The sequence below is a fragment of the Delphinus delphis genome, chromosome 9 (genome assembly GCF_949987515.2).
Source record: "Delphinus delphis chromosome 9, mDelDel1.2, whole genome shotgun sequence".
Classification (NCBI taxonomy): domain Eukaryota; kingdom Metazoa; phylum Chordata; class Mammalia; order Artiodactyla; family Delphinidae; genus Delphinus; species Delphinus delphis.
This window is the reverse complement of record NC_082691.1, coordinates 96,117,428-96,131,026: the sequence shown is the minus strand read 5'-3', so window position 1 is coordinate 96,131,026 and position 13,599 is coordinate 96,117,428. Positions and strand designations below refer to the sequence as shown.

The 13,599-nt window shown below is 39.0% G+C and overlaps 2 pseudogenes; both read right to left on the bottom strand.

Annotated features, from left to right (window-relative positions):
- Nucleotides 1–437: 437 nt before the first annotated feature.
- LOC132430804 (olfactory receptor 2A7-like) lies at nucleotides 438–1,359 on the bottom strand (annotated as a pseudogene).
- Nucleotides 1,360–12,444: 11,085 nt separating this feature from the next.
- LOC132430568 (olfactory receptor 2A2-like) lies at nucleotides 12,445–13,246 on the bottom strand (annotated as a pseudogene).
- Between the last annotated feature and the right edge of the window lie 353 nt (nucleotides 13,247–13,599).

The following is a 13,599-nucleotide window of genomic DNA, read 5'->3' as shown; positions in this document are numbered from 1 at the left end:
ACAAGGACCTACTGTACAGCACAGGGAACTCAATATTTTGTAAAAAATTATTTATTTATTTATGGCTGTGTTGGGTCTTCGTTTCTGTGCAAGGGCTTTCTCTAGTTGTGGCAAGCGGGGGCCACTCTTCATCACGGTGCGCAGGCCTCTCACTGCCGCGGCCTCTCTTGTTGCGGAGCACAGGCTCCAGACGCGCAGGCTCAGTAGTTGTGGCTCACGGGCCTAGTTGCTCCGCGGCAGGTGGGATCCTCCCAGACCAGGTCCCAAACCCGCGTCCCCTGCATTTGCAGGCAGACTCTCAACCACTGCGCCACCAGTGAAGCCCCAACAGTTCTATTTTTAATAAGAGTCTTAGATAACCTTATGCTGAGTTGGGTTTGGGACCTCTTAAGATAATATCCTCCTAGGTCACTGTCAACCCCGATACCACCATCTTTTCATAAAGCCCTCTCTATTCCCAGCACTCTCTTCAAGGCATTCTTTACTTCTGAATTCCTAAGAGTATAGATAAGGGGGTTGAGCATGGGACTGAAAGTCTGTGAAACAGGAAAAGATATTTCTTCTGTTCCTTGGGGTTCCCATATCTGGGTCCAACATACATGATAATGGCTATGCCATGGAAGAGTCCAACCACACAGAGGTGAGACGAGCAGATGGACAAGGCTTTTCTTTGACGTTCCCCAGGCTGGATCCTGAAGATGGCACAGAGGACACACATATATGAGCTTTCAATTGAGAAGTGTCCCACTAGCACAGAAATCATTCCAGCCAGTACCACAGTTTCATGGATGTGTGTATCTGTACAAGCAAGTTTGAGAACAGCCATGATTTCACAGAAAAAGTGATTGATTTTCTGGGATATACAGAAGGGTGAGGGTAAAAGTAACACTAGATGAATCGAAGGCAGAAGGACTCCAATGGTCCAGGAAATCACCACCAGCATGATGCAGACTCTCCAGGTCATGACGGCAGAGTATCAGAGGGGCTGGCAGATGGCTACATGGTGATCATAGGACATCACCACCAGGAGAAGACATTCTGTGACAGCAAATGTCAAAAAGACAAAGCTTTGTGTCATGCAGCCAGCAAAGGAGACAGGCTTGTCAGGACTCAGGAGGTTTACCAGCATCTAGGGCATGGTGTTGCAGGCATAGGCTATGTCAATGATGGCCAGGTGTGAGAGGAAGAAGTACAGTGCAGTCTGGAGTCCAGTGAGATGAGCCCCAGGATGACCCCGTTCCCCAGCAGGGTGAAGACATAGAACAGAGAGAAGAGCCCAAAGAGAAGCATCTGAATCGTTGCATCAAGGGGAAATCCCAGTAGGGTGAACTCTGTGATACATGTCATATTGTCTCCCATATCCCTATGACACAGGAAATTCAGTTAATGTCCATGGTTAAAGAGAAGTCTTTGAAAATAGATTTATGTCAACTATACCTTTCTGTGGTATAAAAAAGTGTTCAGAAACACTTTCAGTGAATTTTTATGTTTTTAAATGAACGTTTAAAGAATTTATTTGGGGCTTCCCTGGTGGTGCAGTGGTTAAGAATCTGCCTGCCAATGCAGGGGACACGGGTTCGAGACCTCGTGCATGAAGATCCCGCATGCCGTGGAGCAGCTAAGCCCGCAAGCCACAACTACTGAGCCTGCGTGCCTAGAGCCCGTGCTCCGCAACAAGAGAAGCCACCACAATAAGAAGCCTGTGCACCACAATGAAGACTAGCCCCTGCTCGCCTCGCCGCAACTACAGAAAGCCTGCAGGTAGTAACGAAGACCCAACGCAGCTAAAGATAAATAAACAAAACAAATAAAATTTTTTAAAAAAGAATTTATTTGGTAACCTTAAAATATATACATACATACACATAAACACATATATACATATATTTCCTTTCTTGTTGTTAAGTTTTTACTAGAGGCTAAGTTTTCAAAATATTGGTTTGGCCAAAAAGTTCGTTTGGGTTTTTCTGTAAGATGTTAAGATGGTACGAAAAACCCGAACAGAGTTTTGGGCCAACCCAATGACTATGTTGCCACATGTTAATAGAATACATAGTTTTTGTTTCTTTCACTGAGATACCTCATATCCTTCAAATAAATTCTGCTTTTCTTTGCTCATATTAGAGTTACTTCTGTTTTTTTTTTTTTTTCAAAAACTATGACCCTTAACTGATACACATGCTAAAGTCCTTAAGCTGCAGTACATCTAATCTCAACTTGGAAGGGCTCATCAAGGGCAGGGTATACTAAAGGTAGATGTACCACTTCCCAGATACACCATTAGCCTCTCACCTACCTGTCGAAACACACTTTCTACTCCTGCATCTGTTGTCACCTCCACAACTAATATTGCACAAAATCTCTTCTTGTTCAAATATAATGACTTATTTTCAGCCTAAAGTCTATTTTTTCATATTTAGCTTTTCAAAATACTTAGATGAACATTTATATGAATGACTGAATAGATTTGTACTGTGTTGTTTATCTAAACACAAAAACAGATTCAGTAACTTTGTTAGATTTTGACTCAATATTGATAAACACTCTAGAAATACCCAGTTTTGGATACTGTCTCTGCACGTGATTGGCAATAGCTAGAGGACTTCTGTGAGGGATGCTGCAAAGGGGTCTTTAAATTCCTTGAGACATTGAACTAAATCATCTTTCTTATTCTATGATTCCACAATTAGAATGTACGTAGAAACGTGATATTGCCCTTCTTGCTTAAATTTTATTCCCATTTTTTTTTTGCATTACACGGGCCTCTCACTGTTGTGGCCTCTCCCGTTGTGGAGCACAGGTTCTGGACGCACAGGCCCAGCGGCCATGGCTCACATGCCCAGCCGCTCCACGGCACGCGGGATCCTCCCGGACCGGGGCACGAACCCGTGTCCCCTGCATCGGCAGGCGGACTCTCAACCACTGCGCCACCAGGGAAGCCCTATTCCCGTTTTTTAATGTAAAATCATCTTGTCTTGAACAGAGCAAGAGTGAGAAGTAATTCTCCATTTAAATGGCTATAAAATTATCAACCCATTTAAAAATCATCCCATTTGCCTTCTTACTCCCCTATTGCTATTCCAATGATAAGTGTCAGGTCCAGAAGTTTGAAAATAAAATAATTTGGTATTTATTGATTTCCTATTACATACCTACCAATGTTCTGAGGGTGGAGCTATCAATGATAGGAACTCTGAACACATACTAACTGCTTAGACTCTGGTCTCATAATACTGTACATAAATACATAACTATTTGTACACTTATCCAATAACTGAATATTTGTCCTTATATATTTAGATATTTGACTTCCCTCTATACGTGGTTTTAGATACTGTCTCTGCAGTGGTTCTTTAAGCCTAGTGGTACTTTAAGCCTAGTTTTTAAAATTAAAAGGTAGTGGACTTTTTTGATTAATATTAAACATTTACCAGAAAGTCGTACACACTTATCTCGTTACCTTAAAAATAGCTACCAGTAAAAAATAACCATTCATATATTGATTATATTAACATATTGATATATTGCTTAATAGTATCTTTTACTCAGCCTACTATTTTTACTATCAATGAGAAAAATTTGAGCATTAATAAAAATATACTTTTGCATGATATTGAAGAGTGACAGTGAAAGCTAACAGGCAATGAAAATGATGCTAAAATATATTTGACCAGAACTCACAAAAGTAATTAAGAAACTTGTGTATCTAGGGATGATTTTTGTGTAAGGACCTCACAAAATCTTCATGCAGAAAAAGCAAACATACCTGGTGTGGCTAAATTTCCTGATGGTGCTGGAAGGCTTGTTCCTCCTCTGAGAACTGCCAAGGAAGGATATTGGCTTTTCATGTTGCCTAAAAGAAGAGAAGGCTTTATTCATTTATTATCTCCACAGGGCACCTTCTCAATTGTCATGAGGGCTTTGTGTAGGGCATGAGACAGTAGGTCTCACTTACACCAGCGTGCTCCCCATAGAGACGTAAAGAAGCCAACCACTGTTCCCCTTCTGAGACTGAAGAGGATTGGCAGTCTCTGTCTCTGAGGAAGCCAGAGAAATAGCGAGATCTTTAGAGGTTAAGATAAGAACAGGAAATACCTTCATAATTAAAAGGATACATACATATTAAGTCACTCTGGTGACCCCATATTACAGGTACCCAAATATAGGAATTTATTATAGTTTCATGAATTTTTATGTTGTTCCAGCTCCCAAACATTCAAGAGGCACTCAGGAGATGCAGAGATTCATCCCTGGTTATCGTCTGACAGTGAAATAGAAACCTGACCTTAACTCCCAAAGCCATATTTCTTTTAACGTACATAGTCCTGTTTCCCAGCTGCCGTGAACCTTATAGGAGAATAAACTTGTATTCAAAGGCGATAACCATGAAATCATTTTAGATAGCGACTCAGAAGCTGCATCCTTGAGCACAGATCCGGAAACGTGTGGGCGCCCCTGTTAGGGTTTCACGGTGGACATGGCCCGCAGCTCGGTGATCTGCCTGGAGGGTGAATGAATAAGGCCCAAGGGCTGAGTGAAGCTTACTTTTGAAAAACTTCCCTTTTTGATAATTTCCGGACCTGCCCTATGGGAAAGATAGAGCTCTGTAAAAGCAGAGGGCCAACTCCTGTCCTCTCTACCCTTATGGTGGGGCTGGTTATAGGTATTCTACCTATCGGAGTAGGCAAATACTACTATCCCAGTCTATACTGGAGGAATACAGTATTCCAATTCTTCAGGGTGTTATCAACAGTCCACTGCCTTAAATCTGTGTGTCAGGTTACAATTTCTATCAGGTCTACAAGTTCTGAGCAATGCAATATGTGTTGGAACCCGTGAATCCCTTGGTCATTTGCCCTTTGTCACTTCCTTTGCTGTGAAATAGGCCTATTGGACTGAGATGATACTATGTGGGAAACCATATCAGAAATCAGATAATCTAATGGCCCTCCAAGAGGTACTAATCAAGATACCGCACACAAGAAAGGGAAAGTCACACCTGTGATGTGTGTCATCTGCACTCACAGTGAATCATTGCCCTTTGTAGGGTAGAAGGAATCAGCATGTCGCCAACTGACTTATTGGTCTCCTTAAGAGGAAGGTACCATATTGAGAACAGATACTCAGCACAGTAAAGCAGCCTTGGTGAGGTGCAGACTGTGCTGGTGCAAAGCCCCCACCTCTGTTACCATGCCTAATGCATTTGTGTGCTCACTGTGTAATCACTGGAGTGGCTGAAAGCAGAGGCTGCCTGACACTTACTGGCTATACCTGGTTGTTTAATGCCTCTTCTGCAATGATGTCTCTGATTGGCATGAATATGGGATGTACAGATTCATACACTTTGTGTACCATCCCACATCTTTTTCCCATACCTCCATTCACCCAATATTCCAACTGTCCTCCTTCCAGATCCATTATCAGTCAATCAACACATTTGCCATTTTTCAGGAGTCCATGAATATCTTATCTCAGGAAACTTTTCTCTCCACAAGGTAGAGGAATAGTTGAATGGCTAGCTATGGGCAATGACAAGTTTACCCTCATTAATTACCTTTAAGGCCCCCCACCTGAGTGTTACATATATTGCACCAATATATCTAGCCAAATCATCCTTGTATCAGGCCTTTCTTCCTAAATTGTCAACTGGCTGTAGGAAATCTCTTGGAGATAATACACACGTGTGCACACACACATACACAAAAATACATACATACATTAGAGAGAAGCATCAGTGATACAGGTGATATGGGGATCTGGGCCAACTGTCCATCCAACTTACTTTGTCTTCTGCACCTGCTCTTGTCCTACGTTATACCACATTCAGTATATGATGCGTGATTGCTGTGATGACTCTCTCCTATGATTTGGTGAGTCTGATAGCATCTCAGTTCAAGACAGGCAACTCTGGATTTATAGTAACTGGATACTCTATGATTAGTCTCTCCCAAGTCTCAGCAATAGGTGAGGAATGGTGTTGAGAAAGGTGTATTGTCTTCTGCTGGAGATGGAAAGCTTTGATGCGGAGTCCCTGTGGCCTGTCCCATGATTCACCCATTGGGGCTTACCAGAGACATCTTTATCTACCAGAGATACCTTCAGATCCACATGGTCTGCCAGTCAAAAGTTCCAAGTGCTAGAGCTATAAATATTAACTGTATAGTTCAATGAATTTTCATATATCAATACACGTGTGGAAGCACCATCCAGACGAAAGTACAGAGCATCTCCATCACAAGAGAAAATTCCTGTGACCACCTCATCGCTAGAAATCACTTTCCTACTCCGAGGTAACCACTATTCTGACTTCCATCACATAGATTAGTTTTGCCTGTTTTTGAATCTCATATAAATAAATTACACACTATGGATGCTTTTGTCTCTGGCTTCTTTCACCCAATATAATGTTTTTGAGATTCACCCACGTTGTTTGGGTATCAGAAGTTCATTCTTTTTTATGCTGCATAATATTCAATACAAACATTCCAAAATTCATTCACCTATTCTACTGTTCATGGACATTTGGGTTATTTCTAGTTTTTGGCTATTGTAACTTAAGTTTCTATGAATATTCTTATACATGTTTTCACTGCGTATATACCAAGGAATAGCATTACCAAACCATAGGATAGGCACAGATTTATTTTTAGTAGGTATTGCCAAACAGTTTTCCAGTGTGGATTTATAATTTTACATTCCTACCAGCACTTGATATTAATTTTGTAATTTTAACCACTGTGGTATTTCTCTGTGATTTTATTTATATTTTATTGATGAGTAATTGTATTGAACACATTATCATATGCTCGTTGACCTTTTAGATATCCTTTTTTTTTTTTTTTTTTTGCGATACGCGTGCCTCTCACTGCTGTGGCCTCTCCCGTTGCGGAGCACAGGCTCCGGATGCGCAGGCCCAGCGACCATGGCTCACGGGCCTAGCCGCTCCGCGGCATGTGGGATCTTTCTGGACCGGGGCACGAACCCGTGTCCCCTGCATCGGCAGGCGGACTCTCAACCACTGTGCCACCAGGGAAGCCCTAGATATCCTTTTGTATGAAGTGCCTGTTCAAATCTTTTGCCCAATTTTTGAGGGTTTTTTTTTTTCCCCTCTTGTTAATTTGTAAGCATTCTTTAAAGAGTCTGGACATGAGCATTTTGTTGAATATAGGTACTGAGGACATCTTTTTCCAGAATGTGGGTTCCCCACTGGTAACATCTCTCAAAACTATGATACAATATCATAATCACTATATTGTCAAGGTGCATAACATTTTCATCAGCACAAGAATCTCTCATGTTGCCTTTTTCTAGCCACATCGACTTCCCTCCCACACCCACTCCGTCCTTAACCACAAATCTGTTCTATATAATTTTGATATTTCAAAATTAGTACATAAATGTAATCATACAGTTCGATTAGTAGATAATCTTTTGTGCTTGGCTTCCCCCCGCCCCCCCGCTTAGCATAATTCTCTGGAGATTCAACCAGGTTGATACATGTGTCAGTGGTCTGCTCCTTTGTATTACTGAGCCATATTCTATGTATCCCAGTTTAACTATTCGCCTGTTGATTGTTTCAGTTTTGAGCTATTACAAAAAAAGCTGCTATAAACATACACGTACAGGGTCTTTTTGGGGGGGCGGGGTGTGTTTGTGTAAACATAAGTCTTCGCTTTCCTAAATTTGATTTTTGGTATTTTAAAATTATTAATTAACTTTTCTTAATTCATATTATATGGTTATAGTGCTATGAAAATTGTCTGTTCATATTGGGTGAGTTGTGATTGCTTTTTTTTGAGGAAGTGTTCCATTTTGTCTAAGTGGTCAAATTTATATGTGTTGAGTTGTTTACAATTTCCTTTATTATCCTTTGATGTCTGCAGTGATGCCCTGTTTCATTCTCATATTTTTAGGTTGTGTCTTTCCCTTATAAATCCTGCTAGAGTTTTCTAAATTTTATTGATTCGTTAAAAGAAACAGCTCTTTGCTTCACTGATTTACTGATAAAATTTCTAAATTTTATTGATTCGTTAAAAGAAACAGCTCTTTGCTTTACTGATTTTTTTGCTTAAAATTTCAGTGTTTTCTGTTCTAATCTTCATTAATTCCCACCCTCTGCTTGCTTTGAATTTGTTTTGCTCTTCTTTTTCTAGGTTCTTGAGGTAAGGACATCTATTACTCATCTGAAACTTTTCCTCTTTCCTAATGTACACATTTATTGGTATGTTTCCCTCTCTGAACTTTGAAATGTTGTGTTTTTATTTTCATTCAGTTCAATATATTTTCTTTATTTCTCTTGAGACTTCTTCTTTGACTTATAAGTTTTTTTAAAGTGTATTTTAAAATTTCCAAGTGTTGGAGATTTTTCTGTCTTTCTTATATTGATTTCTAGTTTGATTCCATTGTGGTTGAAGAATTTACTCCATATGATTATTTCTTTTAAATTTGGTGAGGTGTTTTTACAGGCTAGAATAGATCTAACTGTTCTGTCAGCCCTTGAAAAGAATGTGCATTCTGCTGTTGTTCTATAAATTTTATGGAATGTTCTATAAATGACTATTAGATTCTTTTCGTTGATGGAGCTGTTGAGTTCTTCCGTATTCTTGCTGATTTTCTCTCTAGTTGTTCTATCAGGTTCTGAAATGGCAGTGCTGAAGTCTCTAACCATGTGTGGATTTGTCTACATTTTTGTATCATATATTTTGCAACTCTTTTGTTTGGTGGTACACGTTTAGGATCGCTATGTCTACTTGGTGGATTAAACTCTTTATTACGTAAAGTTCCTCTTTGTTTCTGAAAATTTTCTTTGCTTTATCTCATATTAATATAGCTACTCATGCTTTCCTTCCATTAATGTTTACATGATATATCTTTTTCCATTCTTTAAGTCCACCCACCTATGTTGCTAAACTTGAAGTGAGTTTCTCATAGACGGCATTCAAGAAACAGAAGTAAGGGTCATGCTTTTTAATACACTGTCATTCTCTGTCTTTAAATTGATGCATCTAGACCATTTATATCAAATCTAATTATTGATACTTTAGGGCTTAAGTCTTATTTTGTTTTGTTTTCAGTCTCAACTCTCTATTTTTTATTTTTCCTGTGGGTTACTTGAATATTGTTTTAGAATTCCATTTTGATTTATCTATAGTGTTTTTAGTATATTTCTTTGTATAGCTTTTTGGTTGCTTTTTATAGTTTAGTGCTTGGTCTAGATATTATATTATATATGTGTGTGTATATATATATAACAGTCAATTGATGTCACTTTTTACCAGCTTGAATGAAGTATAGAAATATTATCTCCTTTTGCATCTCTTTACTCTCTCCAATTTATAATTTTCTTCAATATTTCCTCTCCATAAATTTAGAAAAGTACCAAAAAAAGATATAATTTTGGCTTGAACCATCAAACATAATTGAGAAACTCAAGAGGATAAGGAAAGCCTATGGAACTTACTCATAATTTCTCTTACCATGTTCTTTCTTCCTAATATTCCAAGTTTCCTTTTTTTCTGTTTAGAGAATTCATTTTTAAAGATCAGCTTTGTTGTGTATAGAATTCTATGTTGACAGTTTTTAATTTCAGTAATTTAAGATGGTATTCCATTTTATTTTGTCTTCCATGATGTTTGTTAAGAAGTCAGCTATAATCTTATTGTTGTTCCCTTGAAAGTAATGGATTTTTTTTTTCCTGGCCAGTTGTAATGTTTTTTCTTTACCTTTCATTTTCAGCAATTTGACTAATATATTTCTCAGTGAGGTTTTACTTATATTTATCCTGTTTGAGTTCTCCCAAGCTTCTTAAATCAGTGTGTTGATATTGCCTATCAGATTTTAGAACTTCTTGTCATTATTTTTTTTCAAGTAATTCACCTGTCCCATTTTTCCCTCTTTTTTCCTTATGGGACTCCAATTACATGTATGTTAGACCTTTTGACTCTTTCTTACAACTTCATTTTGCCCTCTTGAGTTCTTTATTTTTTTCTCTCTTTAGTTTTGGCAATATATATTGAACTGTATTTTTTTGTTGTTTTTTTTTGGCAGTACGCGGGCCTCTCACTGTTGTGGCCTCTCCTGTCGGAGAGCACAGGCTCCAGACGCGCAGGCTCAGCGGCCATGGCTCACGGGCGCAGCCACTCTGCGGCATGTGGGATCTTCCCGGACCGGGGCACGAACCTGCGTCCCCTGCATCGGCAGGCGAACTCTCAACCACTGCACCACCAGGGAAGCCCTATTGAACTGTTTTTAACTTCACTAATCTTGACATCAGTTGTAGCCTGTCTTCTGTAAAATACATCTAATGAGTTATTTGTCAGATTTCTTTTATGGAAAGATTTAGAATGGTAACTGGACTTTTAAAATCAGATTCTTATTTTCAATCGAAATACTACATGTTGTCATCTATTCTCTCCTTTATTTCTTTTATATCAATTACAGATATTTTAATATCCTTTTCTATTAACTCCAATATCTGAACGATCTGTTTTTTCCTAGTAACTTACTATCTCTTACCAATCATTTTTTGCATGTTTAGGGATTTTTTTAAATGTTGAAGTTATGGATAATATGCTATAGAAACTCTCAAGAGTTTTGAGATTTTTTTTTTTTCTGGAGAGCAGTTAGACTACTTGAAGATCACCTTGCTCCTCTTAAGGTTCAGTTTTAGCTGTGTTATGGTAAGTAACATAGCCCCTAGTCCCAGGACATGGGAATTCTCCCAAGACATGGAATTTCTAGAGCCCCATCTGAGTTTCTAAGTTTTGTTTTGTTCTGTCTGCTTTTGACCAATCTCTTCCCATTCTGGCTGGATCTGAACTCTAACATCTCCCCAGGAATTTGTGAGGTTTTTTTTCTTCTTTCAGTCTTCCAGCTGCTGCTGCTACTTTCTGCTAGGTCTCTCCTTAGCCCATTTTTACACAGCTAGGGAGTTAACTCAGGAAACAAATGACATTTTAACATGAATATTTCTAGGATTCTCTCTCTATTGCTCTCCTCATATTGGATGTTGACCCCCAATTCCTAACTGATCTAGCAGCCTTGAACTCTAATCATTGCTTCCTCCGGTCACCAAGACCACTGATCCCTCCTTGGGTTCCATATTCCTGTACAAAGTCCAGGAAAATGCCTTTCTGGGAGAGTTTGGGCCAATGTATTCACCTCATATGCATCCCCTCCATTTCTTCAACAATTGACAAAAGTTGTTTTCTATATGTTGTTGAGATTGTATAGCTGTATATGGTGGGAGGGTAAATCTAATACCAGCTATTTTGGTATAGTCAAGACACATACTAATTTATTTTTCATGTGAATCTAGAAAATCTTTTCCCTGCACTTAAAATTTTAATTAAAATATAGTAGTTACAAGATTACTGAAAAAAAGGGGTTTTAATAATTTGGTTTCATGAGGGAAAATCTCATCCAGGAGTGGAAAGTTTGTTTTAGAAGTAATGGTCATTTTGCATGACATTTTCTGGAAGTCCCACTCCATGCATAATCATTAGTGTGGTTTATCTTTGCCCATTAAGAAGTCAAGTCTCTAATATGTTACTATATTCCACTATATATTTGTTTACTATTTAACTTTTTATTTTTTTAATGGTTGAGAGACATAATAAAGTGAAATATTATTGCCTGAAAATACTCTGCTAGTCTTGAAAATAAAAAGGCAGAAGCTTCAGAGGAAACCTTGTTAAGAGATATAAAAATAGTAGGAAAGTGAGGTAATTAGAAAATAAATCTGCATTTAATTATGCATGTTGTAAAACATAAATGGGAGACAGAGAATGTAGGTGAGAGGTAAAAATCAAAGCAGAAGTAAAGGAGGGACGGAAACATTTCTATAATGGGTTATGAGACAGTGTTATCTTTTTTTGGTCAATACTACGTATTTTTCAACTCTTGTCAGACGACTTGGAAATTATTCGCTATCCAACAGTGAATCCCAGTCCTGTCTTCACTTGACTCATAACTGGTATTGTAGAGACATTTAGTTCTGCAATGATTGTATGTATTGAGCAACATTCTGCAGCCAGGAATTTTCCTTCTGGGTGTTCATTTCCCTGAAAACTAACACTTGTTACCAGGCGATGTGAATGCTTATGATTGAATTGGTTACTTAGTGTAATGACATTGTTTCAATAATTAAACAACAAGAATTTAAAAAATAAGCTATTAATCCATTTCTTGAAAAAATTGTGCTCTTTAGATTTTTATGGCTTTAAGCATATTGATAATCCAGATGTCTCATCTCTGGACAAAAATGCTTAACACAAGAGATGAAACCTGCACATCAAAATTCTTCCTATTTTCAGGTAGTGTCTTGGACAATTCAGATTCTCTTATCAAATTTTGCTGTTAGGTAATTTTTCTGACCTTGAAGTCATCCTCCGACCACATTCCAAAGGAAGAAGGCTCTACTTAGCCAAAAGTTCTATCCACCCCTCACATGGACCTCTTCTGCTGTTCCCTCCCTGGAGCACCTTTCACCTTAGCATTCCTGAGACTGTAGATGAGGGGGTCCAGCATTGGACTGAAGACACTGTGAAACAATAACAGCTTTTTCTCTTATTTCCTCTTTGACTAGAGTACGGGGACCATACCAGTGCCATGTCAGTGCCAAAGAAAAGCCCAACCACACCATGGTGGGAGGAGCAGGTGAAGAAAGAAGGCTTTTCTTCAGCCCTCTCCTGACTGGATACTCAGGATGGTCCAGAGGCTGCTAGAATAGGAGACCAGCGCCAAGCAAAGGGACCTAAGACGAATACACAGGCAGCAAAGATGACAGCTTCACTGATCCATGGGTCAGCACAGGCCAGTGTGAGGACAGGTAGGATTTCATAGAAGACATGGTCCACTTCCTAGGACTCACAGAAGGACAACCTTAGAAGGAGAACTGCATGTACCAGAGCCAGGATCAATCCACATGTCCAGGAAGTGATGGCCAGGACCGTGCATGCTCTCCAGTTCATGATGACAGTGTACTGGAGGGGACGACAAAGCACCGCAAACCTATCATAGAACATCGCCACGAACGTCGGGCACTCGATGTGAGCAAAAGTCAAATACAAAAATGTCTGCATTATGCATGGAACAAAGGAGAGGGTTCTATTCAGATCTGCTAAGTTTACCAACATCTCAGGGACACTGTTGGAAGCATAGGACATGTCAATGATGACAGGTAAGAGAGGAAGAATTACACTAGGCTGTGCCATCTGGGATGCAGACAGATGAGTCCAGAGATCATGCCATTCCCCAGCAGGCTGAAGGCAGAAAATAGAACATTCAGAAGAGGATCACTGCCATCTCTGCACTGAGTGGAAATCCTACCAAGATGCGACCCACGTCACATCTAAAGATAGTCTGCCAAGGACAGAAGGATGACAGAAAGATTAGTCCAAAGAATTAATAAAACTTGAAGTTATTTAATTCAAAAGAATTCAGAGGAAACACATACTAATTTCTGTTCTGTTTCAATTATTTTCAGTCTTAATGTAGCAAATATTTCAGAACCACATTTATAAAGGAAGGACAAAGTATTTACCATAGTGTAAAAATAATATTGTGGGGTAATAGAGTCAGTAATTTTATTCTTGATCC